General features: G+C 35.1%; 1 protein-coding gene across 6 annotated transcripts in view; it reads left to right on the forward strand.

Moving 5' to 3' along the window:
* KCNIP4 (potassium voltage-gated channel interacting protein 4) overlaps positions 1-15,922 on the forward strand; it is a 385,279-nt gene that overhangs the window by 251,005 nt on the left and 118,352 nt on the right. The window lies entirely within an intron of this gene.

The raw sequence follows: 15,922 nt of genomic DNA on the forward strand, positions 1-15,922 counted from the left end.
CTCTTAAAGAAGAAGAAGAAGTTAAAATGCCCACATTGCTACAGTCTGCCACTAGTGCAAGATTCTGCATGCAAATTTTTATGCACACCCCCAGTGTGATATGAATAACAATACAGATGAGGGGATGACTAAACATTAAACCACCTTTTTTACCTTACTTCTCAAATTCCATGTTTTTCAGGCATTATTTAAACAAATAGGGCTGTTGCCTGTATCATTTCAATTTCTGCCTTGCCAGGATACCAGAGCACTGGGGCTGACCTCCTACGTCTGCCTTGGACAGTGTCTTTGTGCAGATCTTGCTACCCTCTACATTACTGCCTTGGGGACCTCACTGGTATCTGCTTCAGGCAGCTTTGGAAACCTCCCCTATGTTTCAGACAGAGCAATTTTTTAAATTATTTTTGTTGATTATTATTTTGACCAAATGAGCCTGATGAGGAGGTGATAGGGAGAGAGATGCCAGTGGTCATAAGCAGAGATTGCCACAGCGCTGTATGTGGCTTTCTCAGCATGAATGAAATAGCAACTAATATAGCACCTAAAATGAGCTTTCTCCACACCCAGAGTCAAGGCCCTGACTGCCCCAGACTGCCCTGTCTTTTCCTTGATTCTCTGCTTTTTTACCTGGCTAGACACCTCTGAGGTTTACCCAGAAATGGAATGTCAGCCTGCAGTGAGGTGCTGTGTGCCTGATCCCTGATCTTTGTGCAGATAGTCTGAAGTAATTGAAACATCTCACAAAGTTCTCTAATCAGATAATAGGTTGTCTTTTTTTTTTTTTTTTTTTTTTTTTGACTGGTCTGAATACGTATTTCAGCTTGATTTAAAAATGTAGTGTCTAAATCTAGACTCTGATAAATGAAATCTGTGAAAACTGCCCTGGAAGTCAGGAATTCTGTAGTTTTGAGTCAAGGATCAGCATGTCATTTTTAGTAGGATATTTTTAAAAGATATCTGTGGTTTGTTTGCATCTGTTTTATTTAAAGTGACTTCACATCAGGATCTCCATTGTCCATGTGTTTACATGGACAGGGCTTTACAGATATTTTGCTAATACTAGTCAATACACAAATGTATTACTAGAAAGAGAACTGTGAGGATAACCTTGATAATACTATGCATCTACTTTCTGAAACACATTGCTTATTATAATTAATATCTATGTGAATTTTAATGGATGCAATTATGTTAGCTATAATTCATGGTGGATTGTGTGTTTCTTATTAGTTGCACATTTTAAAAATAAATGTTGCTATAATATTTTAAATAAACTGTGGGGAATTTTTGTACTCTCCACAAATAAATACTATTCTTTTTAGATTACATTTCATATATATCTGTTGAGAAATACATAAAAATAATACTATCATTATTTTCCTTTTGAATAGCGTATAACTTACTCTTTCTTATGCTTATACTTTTCTTAATCTGCCTTCACACACTGACTTTGCCGTTTGTTTTTATTTCATGTTTTAGTTCCTCATCACAGCTTTTCATAATGCAAAAGAATGAGCAAACTACCATGATTTACTTTAATCTTTAGTCTATTAAATCTTGCACTTGAAGGTCAAATTTAAGCAGAGGAAAATCTATGTTTCTTTAAAAACCTTTAATTCTACAAATGAAATGTGATTGAAACTAAATTGTAGTAGGATTTCATTTTAGAATTTCTTTCTTCTTCATCTGGTAAATATTGGTTGAAGGGAGGATAATAAGAATTTGAACTTGTTCCCCAGAGTACAGGATTCATTTTCATATGGCTTTGTTAGAATGTTACAAAAAGTTACTTGGTGACAATAGTAAAACTATGGGATGATGGCAGGAAAATTAAAAGTCACTGAAGGGTAATAGAAATTATTAGTGGCATGGGGAAGGTCTCAGCATAAAGGAAGATGTGAAGAAACTCACTTTATTTAAATAATTCATGGTTTTATCTGGGCTGCACCTGGGCTGGGGGTTGTAGCTCACAGGTTTGCTCTGGTGTCTTTGGGGATCCCAGCTGGCTGCAGGGGACAGACTGGCTTCAGCCAGGTACAGTGCTGTACAGAAGCAGGAAAGAGTCCTTCAGTGTCAGAGGTGAATGAAATTGGTGAAATTTCACTATTTCAATTGGTGAAATTTTTCAGTCTGTGGTTGGACCAGAGGTTGGCTGAGTGGTGCTAGAAGTTGTCATGTTTTTGGACAATGGGTAAAATAGGCTTGAATTTTTGCTGTGGAGGAAAAGATGAGACTCTACAGTTCTCAAATCTAGTTCCTTATGCATTGGGTGAGGGTGGGATAGGCTAAGTCTCCAATGGGAAATAAGTAATCTCTGTATTACCTTCTAATAAAGCACTTTATATAAACTTATATTATATGGTTCAGTTATTTAGGCTGTAGCCATCTGTATGGCATCTCACTAATGCCTTGAGCCCCAAGGAAAGGTAGAATTGGAACTATTTTCTCTTCAGTGCTTGATGTTGTACTGTTCAGCTAAACTTTGACTCAGCTTAGTGAACCTGTCTGAATGTTCAGTGTGATTCTCTGGCTTTGTTTGAGTTGTCTTGGTGGATACAAAGGCAATTCAGGTTTAAAAACCTTCCCCTGGTCTCAAAATGCAGCAGATTCTGAATACAAAAGAAATGTGGGTTTCAGTAGTCTGGCTTCAAAAGAAGTATTCTCAGTAGTTTAATATAGGGAAATAATTTGGGTTGTTGTGGCAGACAAACCATTTGGTGAAAAGGAAGTGAAGCTGGCAATTCAGAAGAAAGGCTGTAGAGAGCATTGATGGTAGAACTATGGGAGGGACTAAGAATTACTTTCTGTGCTGCAGCTGTGTATTTGTGAACTAGAAATACTCCAAGAATTTGCCTCTTTACCTGATTTTAGCTAGTTTTTCTGCTTTTTTCTAGTTCTGAAGATGAAATCTTGAATCTCTTTAATGGCACATACAAACTTATATGTGCTGCTTCAACATGTTAAAATATCAGACTGTTTGCATGCTCGGGCTGCTCTAATAAAATTTAAATCTGTTTTAAAAGGATTTAATTGGAGTAGAGCAAATGTTCTGCAGACAATATCTGTTTATATTGTTTTGGTTAGTATATAAACTTAAGCTATATACAGATTATGTCTTCTTAAGTTGTGAATTTCAGCTAAGATCTTATCTGGGAGTGTGTATGTTTTTATTATATTGTAATTGCCAAGTAAAAAGCAAACTTAGATTAAGTAAAATTGTTCTAGAAGTATTTAAAATACATTTAATTACATTATCAGTTCCATAAGTGATCCATAGGTGATTAGTCAGCTGGGAGAAGTCATTATATAGAGAATAATAAGAATTTCTCATGTGCCAGCCATGACACATTTTATGTTAAAATTGTTTCAATCTTGTATACTAAACTGGATTTACACAATGAACAAGTTTCTAGATATCTTGTACCTTGTGTGTAATGAAGGGTTAAAATTTCTTTTACTAGAATTATCAGATCAAAGGGCTAGAAGGAAGTATATCTATTTCCCCTGTTCTTGCCAAGAAGGTGTGCAAGGCTGACTGTCAAGGGTGTAGCAAAGAGTTGGCAGTGGTTCTGAGATGGAGACCATCTAACAGAAAGGAGTAGCCTCAGAATTTCTGATTTTGACTGTTTAATTATATATGAAAAGCTGGTGTTTGTTTCCTTTTCCCCCAGTAAAAAAGTATAGTTTGTGAAGAACAAAGAAAATACTTCTAGCTCAGATTTAAAGAAAAAAAAAAAAAAAAAAGCAGACTATTTGGAATTTGAACATCAGGGATGTTGCTGTGCTGCTTAATCAATGTAGAGTTTTAGAATCCCATACAAACATCTTGCCTAGTGGCAAGATGCATCTAGCTGTCTGAAAAACTCCAAGATGTGCAACATTCATAGCAAAAATAAACAAGAATTATAGCATGTTATGGAATAGCAAAATCATATAGGATCTGACAACTTAGGCTGGGATATTAATTTTTACTAATTCATTGTCTATTTTGAGCAAGTTACACTCTTCCTTCCTGTAAGAAAAGCCTAAAATATGCTTATTTTCCGCTTTGGAAAAATTACTCCAAGATTAGACCTTCTTTTTTAAAGAATTCTGTAACTTTCAGATACACAGAGAATAATACATTGCAACCAAAACAATTTGTCTGATCCCTTAAAAGGATGATCAGTAGTCTCCCATCCAATATCAAATGGAAACAGTACAGTTTATTTGCCTTTCTTCTGTGTCATTTAACTATCTCATGCTCTTGTGGGGTCATTGTTGTGTTCCCAGAACAATTTACTAAGGTTTTGGATCACCTTAGAAAAATATTAAACTGTTATAAAACTAGTAAAATATCAGTAGTTAAACATTCTCATCATGTATGTCAGTGGCAGGCATCATGGCCCTGTTATCATGGGCTCAGATGTGCAACTCTTAATGTCCTTCATAATTAATGATTTCTCTGTTAATCACTCAAAAAGGGAATAAAACTCCCTAAATACTCGGTGAAGTAACTACTGAGCAATGTCACAGTTTAATGTTGGTTTTGTAACTGTGCATTGCCCTTAAGAAAAATCAGACAGCAGTTCTGCTACGTAAGGCATAGACATATACGGCTGGGGTCTCAGAAGCTGTGTGACCACGTGCCTACTTGTGGACCTTTCTGAGAGCAAGGTGCACTTTCCTCTGGGCTCCCTGTCTTCCCCTGAATGAATGGGTATCAGAGCTACAGCTGTCTCTTTCTTCTGAGTAAATCCTCTTAATCCTCTTGGATACTTATGGAAGGCTAAGAATGATCTTGCTCTTTAGTTTTGACCTTTTTTTGGTCAAGTGCACAAACGTGCATCATTTGTGAAAAACTGTCTACAGAAGCAATACAGTGTTTTAAAATTTGACAATGCAGAAATAAAAGAAGACTAAAGATAAGTGGTTGTTACAGTTGCAAAGATCTTAAAATCTCTTAACTTTATTTTACCTTTCAACAAAGTATTATAAAGTGGCTTAGGATGAAACAAGTGGAGTCCTATATTGAGTTGAAAGCTGGAGAGAGACTTTTTTTTCAAGGGTGTTTACTTATGGAACAAGGGATAATGGCTGAAAAAGAGCAGATTTATACTGGCTACACAGAAGAACTTCTTCACTCTCTTGGTGATGAGGCATTGGAACAGGCTGCCCAGAGAAGTTGTAGCTGCCCTAAGCCTAGAAGTGTTCAAGGCCAGGTTGGATTGCTTTAAGCAACCTAGACCTGTGGAAGGTGTCCATATCCATGGTAGGGGGAAGGGAAATGGATGATCTTTAAGGTCACTTCCAATCCAAGGCATTCTGTGATTCTACAGAATCAATGAAAGTTTTCAACAGACTTGAGATTCTATTGCTCTTGGGATTTTTTTCCCCCGCTGTTTAACCTAAAGATTTTTTCTGCGTAAATTCGTCCTTCCCAAGTTCACAGTCTGTGGCTATGATGGAAGAACTGGCTAATTTCATGACTCCTTGTTTTCTTCCAAGGTGAAAAGTGTGTTTGTCTCTGTAGACAACAGGCTGATGCTTATCATCTATTATAGAAACCTTTTTCTTGATTTTTAATTTGGAGTTCTTTGCTGAAAGTTGTTCTCAAGATGACCATAGAACATATTATGAAGAAATACATGTAAAGTTTTGTGGATATTTTCAGCAGTCAAATTTAACTTGAAGTCTGTTTGGCCACTGAAATTGAAAAAAGGATAATAACAGTCCCTGTGAAGAGCAGCATGGTAAATAATTAATAAAAGTGGCTATAACTTACTGATTTTCCTTTGAAGAAAACAAAGATGCATTGAAAATTGAAATATGTTGCAATATATTTCTCTCCAATATACTGGACATGAAGTGAGACACATGTAAGACTAGAGGAATCTAAAATTTGTCTTCTAATACTCAGCTAGAAATGAAGGTTTTTTAATGTAGAGAACAATACATATTTAATACTCTCCTTTTCCTAATGAATGTTTTTCTTTATGAGGAGGCTTTGATTTCCCCACCCTTCCTCAATTCTTTTGACTTTCTTGAAGTAACTCTAGACTATTACGACAGTTTCGGTTTAGAACATCAGAAGTCTGTGGCTGGAGTCAGTGTCAAGAAAAGCAGACAGGATTGTTGTTTAGTTTGAAGACTGGTGGACAGTACTTGTGCAGAGGAGTATCAAGAATAATACCTATTTTTCAGAACCTTGCTTGCTCACCATCCAACACTTTCCCTGGTTTATATGTTTTTCTTACCCTGGATTAATTGAATAGCTCACACTGTAGGCAGGTTCCCAGTACCTAAACCAGGTTTCCTTTACTGTAAGGTAAACTGATTCCTTCTCATAGTCCCTTAGATGTGGAAACCAGCTTGAATACTGCGCCCATATATATCTGCTCCCTTCTTTTCTCCTTAAGCCCAGCCTTCATCACAAATCATACTTTCTGAGCTTACTAATTCTCTTGTCATACTCTCAGCTTGGCCTAATTTTATCTCTGTCTTTATTTGACTAAAGCTTGTCAGAGTAATCCAGTAGGGGATTCTCCCACAGCTCATCACAGTTGACAGAGTGGGGTCAGTTTGTGCAATGCATAGTTCAGTCTGCTTTTTGGAACCTTCTCTGCAGTACTGCTACTTGGCCTTTTATTTTCTTATCTATTTTTCCTTCAAATGTGTATGCTTTTGAAGGATTTTTGACATTTTGCCCTTTAAATGTTAAGTATAAAACTTTCTTGGAGAAGGTCTTTTGGTGAAACAATAAGGATTCAGAAGTAGTAGATTTTTAAGAATTTTTTTTCCAAAAATATGTAATTTTCTAAGACACTACTAAACATTTCATTTTATGGATTTTTGAAAAAATAGATTAGAAAACAGAATAAACATTACATTGACAATAGTAAAAATATTATAAGGGGGAAATAATCCCAAATAAGAGTAATAAATCCACAGGATTAATAAAGTAATCGTTAGTTTTATTTCCATTTATTTTAATAGTAATTTTATATATATATTTGCAAGCAATCTAAATAAGAATATGTTTCAACGTATCATAGCATACTTTTATTAATAGGATTTATTGCACTTGTTTTTAGGGGACTTTTTAGTTATTCTCAGTGACTACTAACTCATTTCAGTGCACATGCCAAAACTCTTCCCTTTGCCAGTCATGTGCTTGTATGAGTCCTCTGATGTGAAATCGCCCTCTCTAATGAGTCTTCTGTTTAAATGTCTCTAGAATATGTCTGCTAGACTCTTCACTGGAGTATTTTTAAATGTGTATTCAAAAATGTACGGGGTTTTTTATAATCAATTTTTTCTTACTCTAGTAGAGATGAGGCTCTTGCCTATTTTAGCAAGGCCCATTGCAATAGCACAATGAAGTGATTTTTCTTTCTCTCCTCCTCCCCACCCCCTTTGTGTTGATGGGTAAATTAGTTTACTCTACAATCAGGTGAGTACCAGAGCTAATAACAGAGAGCAGGTAGGGTCACACAGGGAGAAGAGGGGGAGGAATGGCAATAGCTTTTTTGCAGCAGTGAACCACTTAATCAGCTCCTTTGCAGTGCAGAGACTCTAATTAGTGTCTTGAATTTACACATCAAATTTGTCATGACAACTAAGCTAGGTAATCTTGACACTATCCCTATAGATCACAAGTGTATTTTCACTCTATCTTATTTTTGACTTGTCACATCTATTCTTGAGTAGAAGGAGAGATGCTTTTGTATTTTAAGAATTGCTTAACCCTTCAGAATCCTTTTTCAAAAGGTAATACCAAGGGAAAAGATCAGATTAGAAAGGTGAAGTCATAAACCAAGTAAAAGTTGGCTGTTTTCCCACTGTTCTTCTCTGTAAGAAATCTGGAGCTGGTAAAGAGATCATCTAAAAATATGAAAATGTGATGAAAAGCTTAGGATGAAAAGGTCAGACTGAGAGTACGGATATGATCTGACTCCAAGTGTTATCTCTCTTTTCCACAAGGGGATCCTAGTTTTCTCAGTTACCTAAATATATCTTTTCTGCACCTTGAAATTAAGTTTGCAAGTATCTTTAACATCTACCACCCTATTGTGAATACACAATGAATAGAAAACAATAATTTAATGTATCTATTAGTCCTGGTTTTAGATTTCATTTAGGAATATAGGGGGTATTACAGGAGTTAATGTCAAAGATTCCTGTCACTTTGAATCCTGTCTCTGTGAGTGGCCTTGGCAGTGTTTAAGGAAGGTGTAAAAGAACACAAACATGATCTTTCTGGCACTTACATATTCCAGCTTGGCACTGGAATACTGGATATCTTGAGAATTCAAAAGTCAGAAAATACCACCTCTCTGCATTTAATGTACCGAGAGGATTGTTTTGTTTTTTTTCTTTTTTCCTCTCTGTCTTGTAACCTTTTAATCTGTACAACTGGTTTTTGACAAGGAGTTCTACAACAGGACTGTATAATGCATGAGGAAGTACAACTTGCTGTGTTTCTTTGAACTTTTTGCCAATTTGTCCAGTTTTTCATTTCACAGGCTTGATTGCTAATCATGCATACTGAAAATGAGTTGTTTATACCTAAAATACATAAGAAGCATTTTAAACTAAAATTGCAGCTGTTTGACTTGTCAAAGCTCCATGTGAAACTTGTGGGCACTGTTTTTTTTCCTTTTTTTATGTTGTTTTATTTATTTTTATATTTTAAAAAACCTAAATATGACTGCCAGTGAATCTTAAGTTCAGCCTGTTTTCCAGAAAGCATTATGCTTCAAGCTTGTCCTAATCAGTAGTTTCTAACAAAACACTCCATCTATAACCACCAGGAGAATAAGCCCAGTGTCACTTTCTGTTGAATACTATACATAAATGGTACATGGCTCTGACAAGTATTGTTATCACCATGGTGAAATTTAAGGTTTAGGCATATATTATTCCATTGAAGGATGTATAATACTAACATTGGAAAATTAAGCTTGCTCACGAGGGGTTTACAAATTGCCAAAGATATGTCTTTAAAATTGTGCCTAGCAGTCTTTGTTCTCACTGGGTTTTTTTATTTTTTTGAAAAAAGCAGCAAGATTTTAAGGAAAAGATACCACCCTTTAGAGTCTCCAAACTTTTTCCATAGCTTATGTTCTTTTTAGATCAGAAAGAATTTAATTTATTTCTAGGAAAATGTCTAGAATGATTTTTGCTGAAGCATTACAGACTGTGCAAGGTTACAATAGCTAAAACAACTGTATGAACTGCAGCTCTCTTTGGAAATTGCAGCAAAAGATTCTAGGAAGTGATTTCCCATGTATTCCTTATTTTACTGAATATTCTAACTCCTGCTTTGAAGATACTCTGCAAAGTACCTTCAGAGCTCCCCTTTGGGAAGGAAGACTCATCTTTTGCGTTGTGGCTGCATCATATTTGAGTAACCAGCTGGCAAGTGGCATGTGACTTCTACTGTATTGATCTGTTTTTATGATCCTTTTACTGTTTCCTTTTGTTTTCTACAATTTTTTGATCTGCATACATATCTCACCATGACTGAACTTTACAGGGTAATGTGCAGCAAAGTTAAAGGTAGGTGAATTTGGCCTATACAGCTGTGCTGGAAAAAGTCATTACCATGGAATCCCTTGTGCTGTTTCGCTTGAGAAGTGAACTGTAACTGGTGCTGTAGCAGAACAGCTGCCCTGCTGTGGCTGGATTAGCAGCTCTGTGTCAGTGCTGTGCATCATCCAGCTGCAGGAGCAAAACCCTTTTGGTTGGTCAAGCATAATGTCTACTTTGCAATCTCTTTGGACCAGGAATCCTGCACCCTTCTTCTTCTTGTCTAAAATTCTATCTATCTATCTTGCTGATAGTCTCTGTAAGCCTTTGGGTTGCCTACTACTGCCACAAATGTTCATGATCCCTATTGCAAAAGCCGAGAATGTGAAACAGATGAAATAGCGTCTCACAATACAGTCTGCTTATTGAAATACTGCTTTTAGCAGCAATGAAGAAACCACGACCCCCGTGAAAACTGGATCTTTACCCAAAACCAGTGCATTTTATGTTGTAAAATGCTTACATGTAAGTAAAGTCCTGCAGCTATTTCTGTAGATGATTATTTTTAATTCTGTGCAAAACCAAGGCACGGGGTACATACATACTCCAAAGAACAGCCACTCCATACATTTATTGCAACATTCAGGAAGCTACTGAGAAGAAGTAAATAGGGATGCTGCCTGGTTTACCCTTAAGGTTACTTCAGGCTCATGTAACTTATATGTGTCAGGACAGAGGTCTGTCAGGTGTATCAGGTTCATTTGATGGCTTTGATGTTACAACCAACTATGGAAATATAGGTACCTAATTTATGTTACAGCTTGAATATCTCCCAGAAACCTCACAACTGACACTTGAAAGTCATTAATCACTATAAAAGTTAAAGGAAAATCCCTGAAATCTGACACGTTATACTTCAAGAGTAGTTTATTTGTCACCCCAGGTGAGTCCTTCATATGTGCTTAACATTGCAGTGTACAAAGGGAAGCAAGAGAATATTCATTCCCAAGCAGAAATGTGAGGAGAAAGTTCTGAAGTGCTGAGCTGGAATGGCTATTTTGGGTGCTTTAAGACCAGCTTAATTGATTACACTGCTTGCTCTAGGAAACTGCACTTGAGCAAAAGAAATAGAAAGGCAGTTTGTGTCCTTTAGTTCAGAATTACAATTCTGGCTTGAATACTGTCTGGGATTTTAGATTAAAGGAAAACAATGCTTCAGTTTTTTAATCCTTATTAACATTATGTAATTTGTTCTTCTCTTGACCCCAAGATTGATGTACAATGTGTTGATTTGGGACATAATTACATATTTTTTTAATACATTGATTTATCGAGTCAATCTTCTATTGTGACCTTAATTATTCAATTTTAGTTAGTTAATACAAATGTTATAGTAGCTTTTTTTATGCTGATATTTGATTGCTTATTAGTTTTCAGAAAATCCTTGAAAACAAAACTGGTAATTGCAAGATAAGTCACTAACATCAAAAATTTAAAATATATTCAATAAAATTCCTCTTGGCCACAAAGGTTTCTTGCCTAGAGATTTTACCAAGGGAAAACAAAACAAACCAAAGCTCACTTTAGGCTTTTTTCACTTCTAAATAGGATATTTTAATGGATATAATAACCTCAGATATACTACAAATCATGAGTTCTGCAGTGTAGTATGTAAAAATCTTGGAATTGGTAACTAATTCTTCTCAATTTTATTTAAATAGTTGATATTCATCTAATTCTTCTGAAATATTAAAGACTCCATAAAGCTTGGATTTTTTTTTAATTGTCTCTTTTTGTCCCCATACCACTGTTGTATTGACTTATTTGAAATATTCAAGAGATTAGCAGGGCACAAGTTTTTACGTCGCAGAAATATCCCGGTTTGACCTTATTCAGAGATTATTATGTCCTCCTGCTACACAGCCCAGTCCATAAAATTGCCCTTGCAAGTTTTGCATGCTTTGTCTTCAGATTTACTGACTCGGCTACCGTAAGAACTCCTCAAGGTAAAAGATTTCTCCTTGTCTTAATTTTTTAAGCATATGAGTGATAAATTTCTTCAGATAAAAACATAGTCTTTCTAAAAGAGTTTGATTACATAGCTGTAACACTTTCTACTCTGCCTCAACTTTCCCATATTGTAGTTTCTATTAAATTTTAATATTTTCTCCCTCATAAGTTCAATTAACTAATGAAAACATACATATGAATATCTTATAAGTTACTGTAAAGCTCATGCAAAATTGATGGTCTAAGTTTTTTGGAATAATTCAATCAGATTAAAACCTTAGAAATTTTTTATTTTACAAGTATTTATTCAAAAAGTGTCTGAATCGTTGTTTAGAATAGTAGTGGCAGAAGGAAGAAATCAACTTGTTTATCACAATCTGTTGTTCCTACTGTTGCAGTTGTTACATATTGATGTGCTCTCTTACTGGAATTTGCTCCTCAGTGGAAAACATCATCCTCCAGCCTGTTTGGCTTTCTGCTCTGTCATCCATTCTGTGCATTGCATTCTCACGTAGTATGCTAGGATAAACATCAATGTTGTGGTTGTCACAGACTGTGTGCATGTATAAAACAGTGATAAAACCTTTGCAGTCCAACAATGTAGAGCCTTCAAACACATTTTAACACGGCTGAAAAATGCTGTGAAAAAGAAGACAGAGGGAATGGGACACTATACTTCAACTTTAAATAATGATTTTTTTTTTCTGATTCTTCTGTTTTCCATGCGAAGCCGTAGTGTCTATTAAAAATAGATCTGATCCTTGTAGCTCATGTTTCCCAGTTTGGAAAAGTCATATGAAAAACCTGTGAAGAAAATACACTCTTTCTCGTTTCACAAAAATAGATGTAACCACATCCGATTTTGTTCATGTTCTTGTCTTGTTTGATTGCAAAGCAAGGGGAGAGGGAAGGAATAAAAAATAAAACAACTCAATATGACAAGCCAGACTAAGTAAAAATACAAAAAAATCTATATTTATTCTCTTTTTTGTATGCTGTCTCACTGTTTTAATCTCTCAGCTATATTTATTAAGCTCTTGTTTCTATGTTTTTCTCTTAATGCTATGTCTAAAATGCCCTGTTCTAGTCTACATTTTCTGATCATAATTCTACCCATTTTTGAATGCTTAATTTCCTTATTAAAGTACTCTTCTCTGTGAACATACATAAACTATTTGCTTCCCTTTGTTTCCTTTAAAGTTCCCAGTTGATATTTCCTTAGTCTCATCTTCCAGTCATCTGACTACTGGACTGTTTTCTTTCTCTGGGATAAAGGTTCAATTTGTGCCCTTTTTGTGCCATCAGATACTGAAAAATCAAACAGGCCTGAAGAGTTCTTATAGCACTCTAATCACTTGGAGGAGCAGTAGATAATGCAAAGTGATGTTTGTCCATTACTTATTGTTAAGCAGTCATTTTTATATCATTATCTTGGTATTTTAGTCTCTTGTCATATGAAAAATGAAAAAAAAAATCTGGCTTTATCTCCCAGGATTTCCTTGTAACATTATCCAGCCTGTGCAACTCTGGTCTAGTGATAATTTTTTTTAGATACTACCATAGATCTGGGCCTTGAGAATGAGCCTGTTTCTAAAGAGAGGTTGAGGGACTTGTTCAAGTAGGGAATGTATTGATAGTACAGCAGAGAGAAGAGAAAGTACAATAAATATTGGTCAAGACTGAGTGAAGATAGCAGCTGAAATGATAGCCTGGTAGGGACAGCTTTAACTATGCATTACACACCACTGCTTCAGCTAAGTGAGGCACTTGGATAATGAGTCAACAACAGAAGGTATTTAACAGGTTTTAGGTAGATCCTAAATTGTACACAAATAAAGTGAAATTTAAGGATTTTTCTTGCAGTTCTACATAAAAGCTTAGATCTCTTCTAAAGTCTTGCCAACAGCTGCTCTTCAGCTGATCTGAAGTACACTGGTACAAAGAACTGGGGGCAAAGCCACTTTGACTTTGGTGAAATATTTTTCCCAGGCTTGATGCAGACACACAAATAATACCTTACACATGCTTACATAAAAATAAAGATTTTTCTTCTTTTTTTTAAGAGATGTTTTGGGATAGAACAGGCTTTTCTCATGCATTTTCAGACCATGGAGGAAAAAAGCCAAGGATACTTGTGAACTTCATCAGGCTAATGATGAGCTATTGTATATTTTAATGACAAAAAAAAAAAAAAAAAAAAAAAAAAAAAAAAAAAAAGACAGAAATAAACCTGGGCAGGGAAAGTCATTAATTATAACAGGCCACCTACAGGTTGCCTTCCAAAAATGTGTAAAAATTGAAAAATTGGAAGAAATAGGAGAGTAAGATCTGCACAGACATGGACTGATTAATAGCATAACAAACATCAAATTTTCTTTTTCTTAAAATGCTAACTTTCTCAATTTAAAATATGTCCTAGTGATTAATGAGAATAGAGTTGTTGGTTCTTTTTCTTTCCCTTTATCATAAGAGAACACTGATATATTCATTCTGCCTCTGTGTTTATTATTCCAATTTTGGAACATTCGTATCTTCCTCCAGTGCTAGTTCCCAAATAGTGCCATTTAGTAATGTGAAAAAGTTTCCATTTGCCCTTCACAACTCAGTGAGCTGTAAATACTGAAGTAATTGAGCCACCCCCATCCTAGTCTGCAGGTGATATGAGTGATGTATTTTATTAGCACTTAATTAAATTGCAAATGTTATGCTAAACTGTGAAATTGTTGGCAAAAGTTGAATAACTGGATTAAATGACACTATTTTTTAAAATAAAAAGATTGTTGAGTAATCTGGCAAAATATATTTTTTCAACTCTCTTGAAGCAATTAATCTATGCTCTTCTGCTTTTAAAAAAGTCCCTCAGCATACTGAAATTTGATGCTGTTGCAACATTAATTTCACACCTTCCTAGTTTAGGTTAATGACTTTGGATTGTAACAATGAAGATTAAATGAATCTCATTCAATCTGTAGTAGTAAAGAGATAATATATACTTGAAACAATCACTGATGACTAAAATTAAGTTTTATATCATTGCATTAAGAATTTAATAACTTCAGTTTATGAAAACTTGATTGTCTTTCAGTTTGGGGGAAACTGAATGATTTGATTTTTTCCCATTTGCTTATTTGGATGTGTGCCTGAAGAAGTCTAATTATGCAAAAGTCATTTGATATGACTGTGTTTGGGACTAAGTATTTCCAGCTAAAATTTATGGCTATCTATAGAACATGCTGGCTGCTGCAAGGAATGCTGCAGTCAACTGGAAAGAGGAGGAGTATTCTGATGGGAAATGGGAAGCAGGAGGTTTCCAACATCTCATTTTTCATTTGAAGGATGAAGCAAAAACAATGTGGAAAAATACAAATTTTCTGGTTGCAAAATAGGAAGGAGCTAAAGACTGGGAGAGGAACTGGGTTGCCATCCAGAATTATTTTTATTTTCTGGGATTACGAACAAAAACTAAGAACAAAAAAGATGTCTCTTTGTGAGTAGGGAGGAATCCAACAACTACTGCAACAGGCTTCATTCAGTTCTTCTAAGCTGAAAGCTTGCACTCAGTTTCAATAGATAGTGTTTCCCAAACATTAAGTTAAATATTTGAGGATTATTTCTTTTAAATCAGGCAGATGCTACACTGAAGATAATTTTAAATTAAAATAATTTCTCTGGGATTTTATCTTTTTTTGCTAAAGCATTTTTTTGTCATTAAAAAAAAGTATCAATTGCATGCTTATTGGACAAAGCCAATGTTCTAAGTGGTACTGAAAGTGAGGAAATCGCAATGTGAATTTTATATTTGTGTATTTTAAGTTGTTTTAAAAAGTTGAGTCTTTAAGCTTGTACTGTTCTCTCTGGATAACTGGAATGAGTTTGTTGTTGTTTACATGCTCAGATTTTTCCTGTGCTCACCTGACTTGTAACTAATATTAATGAGGAATACTAGATGTTCTGCACATATGTAAATGAAGGCCTAGCAAAAAAAAAAAGTGCTTTTTCTTTCTGCTCTTCTGCAAAACAACTCCCTAATGCTGTCTATATCTGGAGAAAAAGAAATTGAAACTCCAAATACCTTATAGAAATGAAGTTTCAAACTGCAGTAGCGTGCAAATCTGTACTGAATGTTAGAATTTCAGTGAGACAGATGTTTCTCTTTTTCTATGGGAAATTACTGTAATAATTATGTGCTTTCTTATACTAACCATGAGATGTCTGGATATTCTCAAGAGTAGCTCTAAAACATACCAGACTGCACTGTTGACATACCTGATAGTCACACTTTCTAAAAACGTACAAACATGTGAAACAAGTGCAATTAATATTGGCAGAAACAAGGTTAATTTCTTGTTGGGGTTTTGTCACTCAAATAAGACATATTTAATATTTTCTTTCATTTCATACT

The sequence above is a fragment of the Vidua chalybeata genome, chromosome 4, assembly GCF_026979565.1.
Source record: "Vidua chalybeata isolate OUT-0048 chromosome 4, bVidCha1 merged haplotype, whole genome shotgun sequence".
In the NCBI taxonomy this organism is placed as follows: Eukaryota; Metazoa; Chordata; class Aves; order Passeriformes; family Viduidae; genus Vidua; species Vidua chalybeata.